Here is a 12,315-nt window from a genome sequence, read left to right on the forward strand (position 1 = left end):
TAGTCTCTTGCCCAATCAGAACTACTCTAACAGCAAAATATAATTAATTTTCTTCTCTTACTTTTAGTCAAAGCTAAGTGCCAATGATCTTTCTGATTAGAATATTTAAATCTCTAAGCTCTGCATTACAATGCCTTCAACTAATAAAATGGCCTCCACCCAAAGACTGTATCAGTCTAATCTTAACATGGAAGAAATTTAATAGCTACTGTTAACAATAACATTTATATAGTCCTTATTATGGACTTATATTTAATATAATTGTGCCAAATACTTTACAATTCTTATCTCATTTGATCCTCATAATAATCCTGGAAGTCAGTACTATTAACCTCATGTTGCTAATTAGGAAGCTGAGGCAAACACATTTATGTGACTTGTTCACCAGGGTCACAGCGCTAGGGTCTATCTGGGGCCATGTTTTAATTAGTCTTCCTCACTTATTACTCAAGATAGTTACTAGCTCTGTGACCCCATTCAAGTCACTTAACCCCGTTTGTCTCAATTCCTCACCTTTAAAATGATCTGGAGAAGGACATGACAAACCACTCCAATCTTTGCGGAGAGAACCCCAAATGTGGATCACAAAGAATCAGGACTGAACAAAAACTTCCTCAGTCCAGTCCCAACACTATATATATCCTACTGCCCCAATCCAACTACCCACGTGCATTTAAAATTTTTTAAATCATTAAAGTCTTAAAATATATTATAAATATAAATCATAAAAACTAATAAAAATATTTTTAATTTCTTTTAAACTTCAAGACATTGGTAATAAAAAGACAGACCCAACATAAGCATAATTGACAGGAATAGACTTGACATTTAACTAGTTTGGATAAGGATTTGCATTCAGACTCTACTAATGTGACAATCTCTGTGCCTATTTCCTCATCCGTGAATGGCATTGGACTGGTCAATTCTAGTTCTAAGTCACCTAATCTCTTGACAGAGCAAAAGTTCCATAAAAACAACAAAAAACAACAAAAACAAAAAACCTAGCTAGTCTAGAAGATCCTGGTCACCTTAAGTGTAACTGACCAGATCAAGGTCTTTCTTGAGTTCTTTCTGTTGCTCCTTCTTGCTTCTGCTTTTGGAGTCATCCTTCATCTTTTCTTCACTATGACACTTGTGTATTCTCTCAAAGTCCTTTCTTTCATTAACCTTGAAAGAACAAAATTCTGATTTTTCCTGAAATGGAAACAAAGATCAGTTAGTTGTCAACTGAAAATTAGTCTTTCCTGGAGCTGGGTACTTAGAGGTCAAGGTCCTCATAAGGAGGAAAGGTGGGCAAAAGAGGAAATATATGACAGGTCTGCAATAATCTGGCTCCCCTTTCTCTCATCTACATCACCTTAAAAAGGAGACAAAAATGGAGTATGGATGGTATCTAGGATATGAATAGATGTTATCTTCCCTCCTTTAATCTCAGTTTTCCTTTTCTTCTCTCCTCTTAGGATAAAACCTTGGGATTTCTTTGTTCCTCCTTGAGGGGGCAGCTGCGTGGCTCAGTGGATTGAGAGCTAGGCCTAGGGATGGGAGGATCTGGGTTCAAATCTGTCCTCAGATACTTCCCAGATGTGTAACCCTGGGCAAGGCACTTTAACTCCCATTGCCTAGCCCTTAACACTCTCTTACCAGGAAGGAAGGAAGGAAGGAAGGAAGGAAGGAAGGAAGACATATACTGCTGAGCAAAACTTCTTTTAAATGGTTGATTGGGGTCTCAAGTTTTGGGAAGGTAAGGATCCAATCTTAGGGTAGACCAGAAGGGAACATTGTCCCTAAAATCTAGAGCAGACCTTCCAAGAATTAATATTCTGTCAGGCACTCAGCAAAAGCACTTTATAATACTCTCATTTGATCAAGAAGCCTCAGATACCTCAATTACTTTCCTTTGGCTAAAATAAACATCTCAGACTAGAAGCCAAGACTTCACTTGCCTTCCACTACCAAATGCAAGGAATAAGTCCCTTTTCTGGAGAAAAGAGAACCAAGTCTGAATGACATGGACCAAAGAAGCTAAAACAGAAGGCAGTTCCTCAAGCTGCCAATTCCCTAAGAAAAATCTATTATTTTTCCTTTCTCTTTCCCCTAATAGGTCTGGGCACTCAGATATCACAATGAGAATGGAGTTTTTAAAATTTTTGTAAAATGTTGGCCTTGGAAAATTGATATGAGAATAAGCTTCTTCATGAACTCTGAGGAAGGTCATGAATTAAATCTGGGGACAGAGAAATTCCAATGGACATATTTCAATTGTTCCACAACCCTATTTCCCACTGTTTTTCCAAGTCCCTGGGGCCTGCCAGCTCTTTCTAAGGTAAAGGCAAATCTGCTCGCTCGCTCTCTCTCTCTCTCTCTCTCTCTCTCTCTCTCTCTCTCTCTCTCTCTCTCTCTCTCTCTCTCTCTCTCTCTCCCTCTCTCTCTCTCTCTCTCTTTCTTTCCACTCCCCCCCCCTTCTACCAACCCAAGTCTGAGGAGGAGGCAATTGAGGACGGATATAACACAGTACACACCTTGCCCATTGAGTGCAGATGTTGTAGAGAGGGTCCAAGATGAGGCAGTGGCGTGCTGGACTGAGGAAGAAGTGGAAAATTCAAGGAACTGAGCTGTAATCGAAATAACTCAGGAGTCCAGCATTCAGCTGACAGATTCGAGTAAGACAGTTACAAAGTCATAGCAGCAAATCCAACTTTAGCTGGGACGTCTTCCTCTGCTGACATCTTGATAGGTGCTGCCAACTACAGAGAAGAGATCGTTAGCCTGCCTTCCTTTAAATCCACTCATGAGCCCCTCCCACTCTTACCTCTGAGGGCTGGTCTTTGCCTTCTCTAGAGAGGTGAGAATAATTCCATAGATAAGTTGATCCTTTTGGCTAGAAAAATCTGGAGCCCAGACATGAGGGCTTCTGGAAGCTGGAGTGAAGGTCAGGGAGAAAGGAAGGCGTTCTCCTTCAAACTGAACTTTTTACATTTCCCCATATAGACAAATATCAGCAAGGAAGAAAGCACATTATTTTCTAGTCTTAATTTAAAATGTTCTCTATGGAACGTCTGAGAAAGGAAATGGTGTTAAGGGGAAGGATTGTCTATGCGATGCTCAGATGTGAGCTTCATTCACTTGCTCATTGAAGGGCCAGTAAGTACCTGGAGAAATAGGCAGCTCTAATTAACAAATTTATTATTTGTTTTTATTAATTTCTCTTCTGCCTCCCCAGCCTGTAGTTGTCATAAGCACCTAGGAGGCATGTCTAGGTGTGAAGAAAGGTACCCCATCTTTGTATATAGTGGAAATAAGTCTCTACTGGAATACAGATTTACTCTTTCATTGTTTGGTATCTTCACTTGAAATGTAAGGGTTGTTTACTAAAGGTCTCATTCCTTAAATACATAGGGAACTGAATCAAATTTATAAAAAATAAGAGCCATTTCCTAGTTGATAAATGGTCAAAGGATACAATCAGTTTTTAGAAGAACAGATCAAAGCTATCAATAGTCACATGAAAAAATGCTCTATTGATTAGAGAAATGCAAACTCTAAGATACTACCACCTTGTACCTATCATGTTGGCTAACATGACAGAAAAGGAAAATGACAAATGCTGGAAGGGATGTGGAAAAATTGAGACCCTGATGAATTGTTGGTAGAGTTATGAACTGGTTCAACCATTCTGGAGAACAATTTGAAACTATGCCCAAAGGGCTATAAAACAGCATAGTTTTTGACCTAGCAATATCATTACTAGGTCTGTCTTGCAAAAGAGATTTTTTAAAAAGTAGGGTGAGGAAAAACATCTGTACAAAAATATTTATAACAGCTCTTTTTGTGGCGGCTGAGAAATTGAAGGGATGCCCATCAGTTTAAGAATGACTGAACAAGATGTGGTACATTATTGTGTTAGAATACTATTATGCTGTGAAAAATTATGAGCAGGATGGTTTCAGAAAAAACTGGGAAAATTTATATGAACTGATACAAAGTGAAGTAAGCAGAACTAGAGCACTGTACATAGGAATAGCAATATTGTAAAAATGATCAACTGTGGAAAACTTATCTATTATAATGTACTCTCAGTACAGACTGAAGCATACTTTTAAACTTTCTTTTTCTTGCTTTTTTTGTATGCATGTTTTCTTTTGAAACATGACTAAAATCGAAATGTTTTGAATGATTCACATGTAAAAAATAAAATAATATAATTACAAACACATACACATACATAAACAAATACATGTACACATATACACATTCAACCAAGAGCTATCTGTTGGGAAGATATTTTCCTTTTAAAGTGATATTTAAGGGTAGCGAGGTGGCACAGAAGATAGAGCACTAGCCCTAGAATACGAATTTGCCTAGCCTTTGCCTTTCTATCTTGAAGTTGTTACTAATGCATAAAATAGGGTTGTTGTTTTTTTAATTCTTAGGTTCCATCCTATGTATAGGTTCCAATACAGAAGTAAGGGCTAGTAAGGGCTAGGCAAAGGGAGAGTTAAGTGACTTGTCCAGGGTCACAAAGTAAAATAAGGGTTTTTTAAAAAATAATTAAAGTGATGTTTATCAATTGAAGAATGCATTTTTTCTTAGGTTGGAAGACAAACCATTCATCATGAGCATAAAGCTGATATTCTGGTGATTGTTGGACAGAAAGTATAGGCTTTACAACCAATGACAACTATAACCTCCTTACAATCTACTATTCCACTCACCACCACTATCTTCAGCAGCAACTATGGAGGAACAGAGAAGCTGATGTCACTGAAACTCAGCTCTAGTTATGGAAAAGAAAAAGAAAGAAAGAAAGAAAAATCTGGATTATTCATTTCTTTTTGGTAGGAGGAAGGAGGCTGAATAGGAGAAACGGGGAAAAAAAGGAAAGAGTACACAAACTTTAAAAATTAATAACATTTAAAAATTGCCCATAGAAGAATGTGCCTAGTTATTTTTCATTAATCTTAGAAAAGGGTTTCAGACTTACTGGACCTATAGGTTTCCCCCATCAGCTCCTATCCTCCTTACCACAGTTGTCTTTGGGAGCATTTGCCCTAAACTTTTCCAAGAATCCAAGTTTATTCATCACTGTGGCACCCATGTGCCATCTTCTGGATGCCCGATTCTCAAGTGTCCAAGAGGATTGTGTGGGTTGACATGTCCCAGGGTGAATAAATAGTACCTTTCTCTCTGACTTATTCCTCTGTTGTCACAAATCCACCTATGTTATCTTCTGGATATACCACAGTACCCTGAAGCACAAGGGACATGATGAGCAACCTAAATTTTCCTCTGAACATCATCTTTTGATTTACCTTTGCAACATCTTTCAAATATGCCCCCTTCTCTCCTCTGGGATTGCCATTACCCTGGGTCATTCCCTCACCTCACTCCTGGACTATTTTAATAACCTGCTAGTTATACTCTTTCCCAAATGTCTCTCCACTCCAGTCCATCCTCCATCCAGCTGTCAAAGTAATCTCTCTAAAGACTATATTTGACCATGTCATCTCTGTAGTCAATAAAGAATAACAGTTCAAATCAAATGTATACAATCTATCACCTCTTCTCCACCTTTCTAGTCTTCTCAAAGCTTGCACACACCCATATACTCTTAGATCCAGTGACCCTGGTCTCCTTGCTGTTCTTTGCAACAAATACTCTTTCTCTAGACTTCATGGTTTTTTCACTGGCTGTTCCCCATCCTGACTTGTTGACTTTTCCCTGTCTTCTTCCAAGTCTCAACTAAAATCCAACTTTCTACAGGAAGACTTTTCCCAGCCCTATTAATTCTCTTGACTCTCTTCTGTTGATTGTTTCTAGTTTATCCTACATATAGCTTTTTAAAAATCTAGCTATTGGCATGTTTTCCCCTTCCTTACTTTGTGAGATTGATCATCAAAGACAAGGATTATCTTTTAACTATATTTGTATTCCTAGCAGTTAACACAATACATGCTTAACAAATGTTTATTGACTGACTAACCCTAGCATTGAACTTTTTTTATCCTTAGTCTTTTCATCTGAAAATAAATATAATCATAAAATCACCCTCTGGGAGTTATTTTGAATGGTGAGAAAGATAAACAAAATTCTTTGCAAACCTTAGAAAAGGATATAAATTATTAATATGAATATATAAATATTAGCAATTATCAGGCAATAGCAACTAGGTGGGTCAGTGGATAGAGTACCAGACCTTGAGTTAGGAAGACTTATCTTCCTGAATTCAAATCTGGCCCCAGACACTTATTGACTGTGTAATCCAGAGTAAGTCATTTAACCAAGCCTCGGTTTTCTCATCTGTCAAATGAGCTGAAGAAGGAAATGGCAAAACACTCCAGTGTCTTTGACAAGAAAACCCCATATGGGAGTCACAAAGAGTCAGATATAAGGCTGAGCACTATGTTATGTGTGGGGATACAAAGAGGGATGAAAGCCCTCTAGGGGGCTATATTCTTATGAGAGAGGCAACACAGAAACAACCAAGTATATAAAAATATATATAAAGACATAGAGGAGGCAATCTGAAGAGGGAAGGTTATTTTAGTGAGGAGGTGGAAGAATTTCTTTTTCTAGTCTTTGTATCCCAAGCACAGTATACATGGGAGGAGCCTTTTGATAAGCACTTTACACATCAGAGATAATTAGAAATCCCTAGGATCAGAGGATGTTGATTTAGAGCTTTTCTTCTGGTCTAAACCTATCTCATTTAATAAATAAGGAAACTGAGTCCAAAGAGGTTGAATGACTTTATGCAAGGCAATACTGGTACTTAAATAGGTTATCATTTGACTCCAGTTCTTCTGATTCAGATACAGTCATCTTCTTCTGAACTGCATACTACCTTGGTGGAACTGATCTAGTTTTTATCAATTTTTAGGAATGTAATTTCGTGCAAAATTCTCAAGCCAAAAAAATCTAGGAAAGCTCATAATGGGAGTTATGGAGATTTGATCAAAACCTTGACAAAAAATTCCTTTAATCCTGCCTCTAAGTCTCTACCCCTTCCATTCACCTTCAACTCAACTCAAATGAATCCACCTAAGGCACAGAGGTAGGGACTGGTGACACCATCAGGATATGTATCTTCCACTCAATGAATTCCAGTATCTCCTAATCACCTCTAGGAGTAAATATGCAATTTTCTATTTGGCATTCAAAGCCCTTCACTACCATATCCATTCCTACTTTTAAGTATTCTTACATTCTACTCCCTCATTCCCAGCCTTACCCTTGCATTCTAAGGAAATTGGTTTTTCCTTGCAGAAGGCTTTTCCAGTCTCTGAGCATTTTCACTGGTTAGTCCCAAACCTGTAATTCTTTCCTCTCCTCTCTATCTCCTGTTTCTTTTGGCTTCTTTCAAATTAGAGCTAAAATCTTCCTAAACCCCTTTAATGCTAAAACCTTCCCACCTTTAATTATCTCCAGTTTATCTTATTTTTGAGTAGAGGCGATTATTATCTTCCCATTTTATGGAAGAGGAAGCTGAGGCTCAGAGAAACTAAGTGGCTTGCCTGGAGTCACATAAATAGTAATTGTCTAAGGCAGGACTCAAACTCAGATGGTCTTGCTTCTAAGTCCAGCACACTGTCCACTGAGCCATCTAGATGAATATAATAGTTGAATTTTTCTAGTCTTTGTATTTGTGACTCATTTCTCAAATCAAAACAACAATTCTCAAACAAACTTTTTCTATTTTAAGTAATTCCTTCCACATGAGGAAATATCATTAAGTCATTAGGAATAGACCAGAAATCTCTAAAAACCTATAAAATTACTCATTAATTTCTCAGGAAATTTTCAGCCAGAACTCTGTGCAGATTCCAAGAGGAGACACATCCTTTTCCCCTCCCTTTGTCCTTTTTATAGGCAGAAAGCCACTCTATTGTTCACCTGCTTCCACTAGCTTTGGATTGTATATGACTGGAAGAACAAGGCTCTTTACCAAACTTCTGAAATTCGCCAGTTCTTCCTGGAGAAGTAATTTATTTTGGGCAGAGAAATTTCCCATCTCAAATTTGGCATATGGTTTACAATGCTAGTTTTATTTTATCCAATGAAGAAACATACAAAAAAGCATGACCTAAAAGGCTGGAATCAATTCATGCTATTCTTTAGATTCCGAGTCTCACCTCTGTGGGGCTCTAGATTGTAAGCAAGTCTCATAAGACAAATATAGTCCAGGAAACCGCCAAAGGTACTACTGCTATTTAGAACAGAGAGCAAATTAAATTTAAATAAAATTTTAGGCACTTAACTGAGAATGAAGAGAAGACACTCATCTTGACTACTGAGTTTATATGAAAGGCAGTTCTTGGTGATCTGTAAATGCAGATGTGGAAAGTGGTTCACTCAATGAAGCTTCAATTCCAGTAAAAGAGACTGGACTCCTTAAACAGTCTACATAGTTCTCTCCTAACATTTGCATCTTTTTTGCAAATTTTTTTTCCAGGACCTTGTTTGCCTGTGGTTTTATCTGAAGAAACTTTAGCTGAGATCACTTCCAACTCTCTTTCAATTGTAAAACATAATCTAAGCAACTCCAGTCTATATTCACTGTTTTATGCTTCTGTATAATAATAATTGCATATTCTTTGCATGTAATCCTATTAGTATTTTAGTCATAAGTTTTAAGGAGAAATTCCAATTATTAATTGATTGAATAATTATGTATGAGAATCAATAATTAACAATCATATTGTGAGTAAGATAACAAAGAAAATCCCTTCAAGTACCTTGCAAAAATATCCTTGCCAATGGGAGTGTTACACATGCCTTCATCAGTTTGTGAGATTGTGACATTATGATATCTCAGTTGACTTTGATGTTACAAGAATGACATTAGATTTTACCATATATAAAATGAATGGAGACAAGAAAAAGACCTGACCTTGAAGGTGACTTTCTAAAACACAAAAACTCTGGTTGGCCCTTTTGAGAAGAAATATTAAGAAGACCACCCCATTTTAAGGGGACAGGGTGATTTGTACAATCTGTCTCTGTATTTGCCAGTTGACACATGAGCATTGGGTCTTTGGCCTAGCTAGAATGGGCCAGGACTCTGAGACATTTTGTAATTTACAACTTTCCACATGTGTAGTTGGAATTTTGTATCCCAGGACTATGTTCCCCAGAATTCCTTTCCTCTGCGACCATTTTACATTGGATTGTTAAAGTTTCTGTATCTATGCCTTAGGGGTCTTTTTTTCTGCTAACTTGGCTGGAAAAATGCTCTTCCTCTCTCTCACTTTACTTCCCTTTACTCTGAATTACTATTATTCATACATCTTATAAAAATAATACTTGGAGTATTTGGATATTTAATTTTAATTTTACATACAATAAAATGTCAGCATGGTTCAGACAATTGCTTCCCTGCAATGTTTATTTTTCCAATGATACTAAGAAAAGGCAGTGGTATGGGCAGACTCAGAAAGGATTGAAGTGGACATGAGGGAAGTCACATTGGATATTTCCCATATTTTACTGAAGATTTTGTTGTCAGAGGGAAAGGCAAATCCTTTCACTTCACCATTGGGAGTTAAAAGGAACTAGTGAAAAAATTGCTATTCTGGCTAATTGTTTCTGTTGAAAAAGAATTGGTGGGTAGGGTAGAAATGATGGAAACTTTGGGAAATGATCCTTACATCTTAAAATTTGTAAGAGAAGAGAGGAATTCTAGGCTTAATCTGATGTGACCCCCTAGATTTTGGGAAAGTATATTTCTAAGGCTCCAGAGCAAACAATCAATAATATTTATTAAGCACCTACTACATGCCAGGTAGAGAAGTAGATAGAATTCAAACTTTGTTAAGGAGACCTTTCCTGATGATCCCCATCAGACACTTCCCCACTAAGGTCACCTTCAATCTACTTTGCATCTATCTTGTATGTGTCTATATACTTGTCATTCTCCCCATTAGAACATAAGCTTTGGGGCAGCTAGGTGGCTCAGTAGATAGAAAACCAGGCCTCAAGACAGAAAGTCCTGAGAAATTAAATCTGACCTCAAATATTTCCTAACTGTGTGACCCTGGGCAAATCACCTGATCCCAATTGCCTAGCCTTTACTGCTCTTATGCCTTAAAACCAATACTAATATTGATTCTTAAGATGGAAGGTAAGGGTTTAAAAAAAATTAATATAAGCTTCTTGAGGACAGGGATAATTTTTGCATTTATTTTGTAGCCCCAATGCTTAGCAAACTGTCTGGTATATTGTCAGCACTTAATAAATGCTTGTTGATTGGTTGATGGTTGTGAATGTCTAGTTGAACCAAGACCTGGTGGAAAATTCAAGAAGAAAATATATTTGATATTAGGATGAACTTCCTAGGATTTAAAGTCATCCATAAGAGAAATTAGTTGCCTCAGATGAGTGAATGAGCCCTCATTTTTCAAAGGAGCTCCTCAAACTGGACTGTAACTTGAGTCTATAATAGGAATCTTGTAGAGCTTTGAGTTTCCACCAGTTTCCACCTTCTAAATCTAAAATTCAGTGATTCTTTGATCTCCAAATGATAGGATTACTTTATTCCTATTATCAAGAGCAAGAAAAATGACCATGGTATTAGGAAGGACAGAATAAGAATGACTAATAGGAAATGGATACTCATAAAAAGGAAGTAACAATTGCCCAGGTAGAGATCAAGATGCCAGATCTAGGTGGGTCTTCCCACCCAGAGTTCTCCCAGGACTCTCAAAGAACTGGTGGATGCAATTGCTGAGCTACTTTCAATGATATTTGAATGACTATGAGGAATGGGAGAGGACACAGAATTAAGGGAAGGCAAATATTTGCCTAAATTTCAAATTAGAAAAAAAGTCTGTAAACTACAGGCCAGTCATCTTGACTTTGATTCCTGGAAAAATTCTAAAATATATCTATAATAATAATTAAAGGTACCCTTCACTAAGGTGCTCACTAGCATCTATAACAGGATACAGAACCAGTTCTAAAACTGCTTTTAAAAACTGAAGGCTTCTGATGAACATAATGAACAACCACAATTCCAGAGGACCCAAACAAAACTTTCCACTTACCTATTGACAGTACTGATGAATTCAAGGTATAAATTTAAAATTTAGACAAATAATTTTTGGACACAGCAAATGCAGACATCTGTTTTTGTTCATCATGCATATTTATTAAGAGGGTTTTGTTTTTCTTTTGGTTTTCAGTGTAGAAGAGATGGGAAAAAATATACTTTTGTTTATTAAAAAATTTTTTCTCTTTAAAGCATTCCTGTTTCTCTTAGGTATTCTTCAATTATACCTTCAATGGGCTTTTATTTCAGGGAGAAGTTTGGGATTATTAAAAGTACTATATAATTTCCTAAAGATAATATCTTCTTCCTCTTGAATTCTGAGACCTATTCATTGTCTATTTGCAATGTTTATTCCATATGGATTGTCCAGTACAACACAGATTGCTCACTCATCTTCACAGCACAGACATTCTTCATCCAGTTAGCTTTTTCTGGATGGATAGCTAGGTAAAAATTTTGTAATTGATTATAGATCTCATCTATAGTCATGCCAGATGATTTCCAGTCACATAGTAGAACAGGTATAGGACAGAAATTAATTTCCTTCACCAAAAAAAAATGCACAAATTCATAAGCTCATATTGGCCTATATTTAAATCCTCAAATAGTAACTCATCATTCCTGTTAGGTTAATTAAACATAAAAAATGAAACACTGAAACCATTGGTTAAGTATTTTACTTTTAAAATAATTCTGTACAATCCAAGCAATTCAAAGTCCCCTTTTCTGGGCTAATAGGCATGTATGCACTGTGGATCCTTCTATCAGTGGTCATCTCAGAGAAGCAGAGATGTAGGAAGCACCTCTTTCTTCTAACACCTCACCCTTTCAATGTCACCAAACCTTTCAAACTCAGAAGGTAGCCACCAAGGCCAGCAACACCCAAGTCAGTATAGGATTTTGACCTGTACCCAAGGAAAGAAATGCAAAGCAGAAGAGGCAGCCAATCAGACTCACCTAGCAAGCAGCTCAAATCTTTGCTCCCATTTCTCTTAGACGTGAAGGTAGAGAAAATTCTTCCCATCTCAGTAAATCTGAAGCAGAGTCTACCTGAACTGAGAAGAAAACACTCATCTAATTGGTTTCTCGATCTTAGCTGCCCTCTCAACATTTTATTTTGCACGTAGTTTTTGCATCTCAATAGATTTCTTTCGTTGTCTTGTCTACTTTCATGTCTTTTTTCATGTTTTTTTTTCTTTAAAACACTGATTCAGCTTTTTCTCCTCCGGCCGCCTGAGTGAAGAGATCAAGAGCCAGATTGGAACGGCGCC

Source organism: Monodelphis domestica, chromosome 4 (assembly GCF_027887165.1).
Source record: "Monodelphis domestica isolate mMonDom1 chromosome 4, mMonDom1.pri, whole genome shotgun sequence".
Classification (NCBI taxonomy): domain Eukaryota; kingdom Metazoa; phylum Chordata; class Mammalia; order Didelphimorphia; family Didelphidae; genus Monodelphis; species Monodelphis domestica.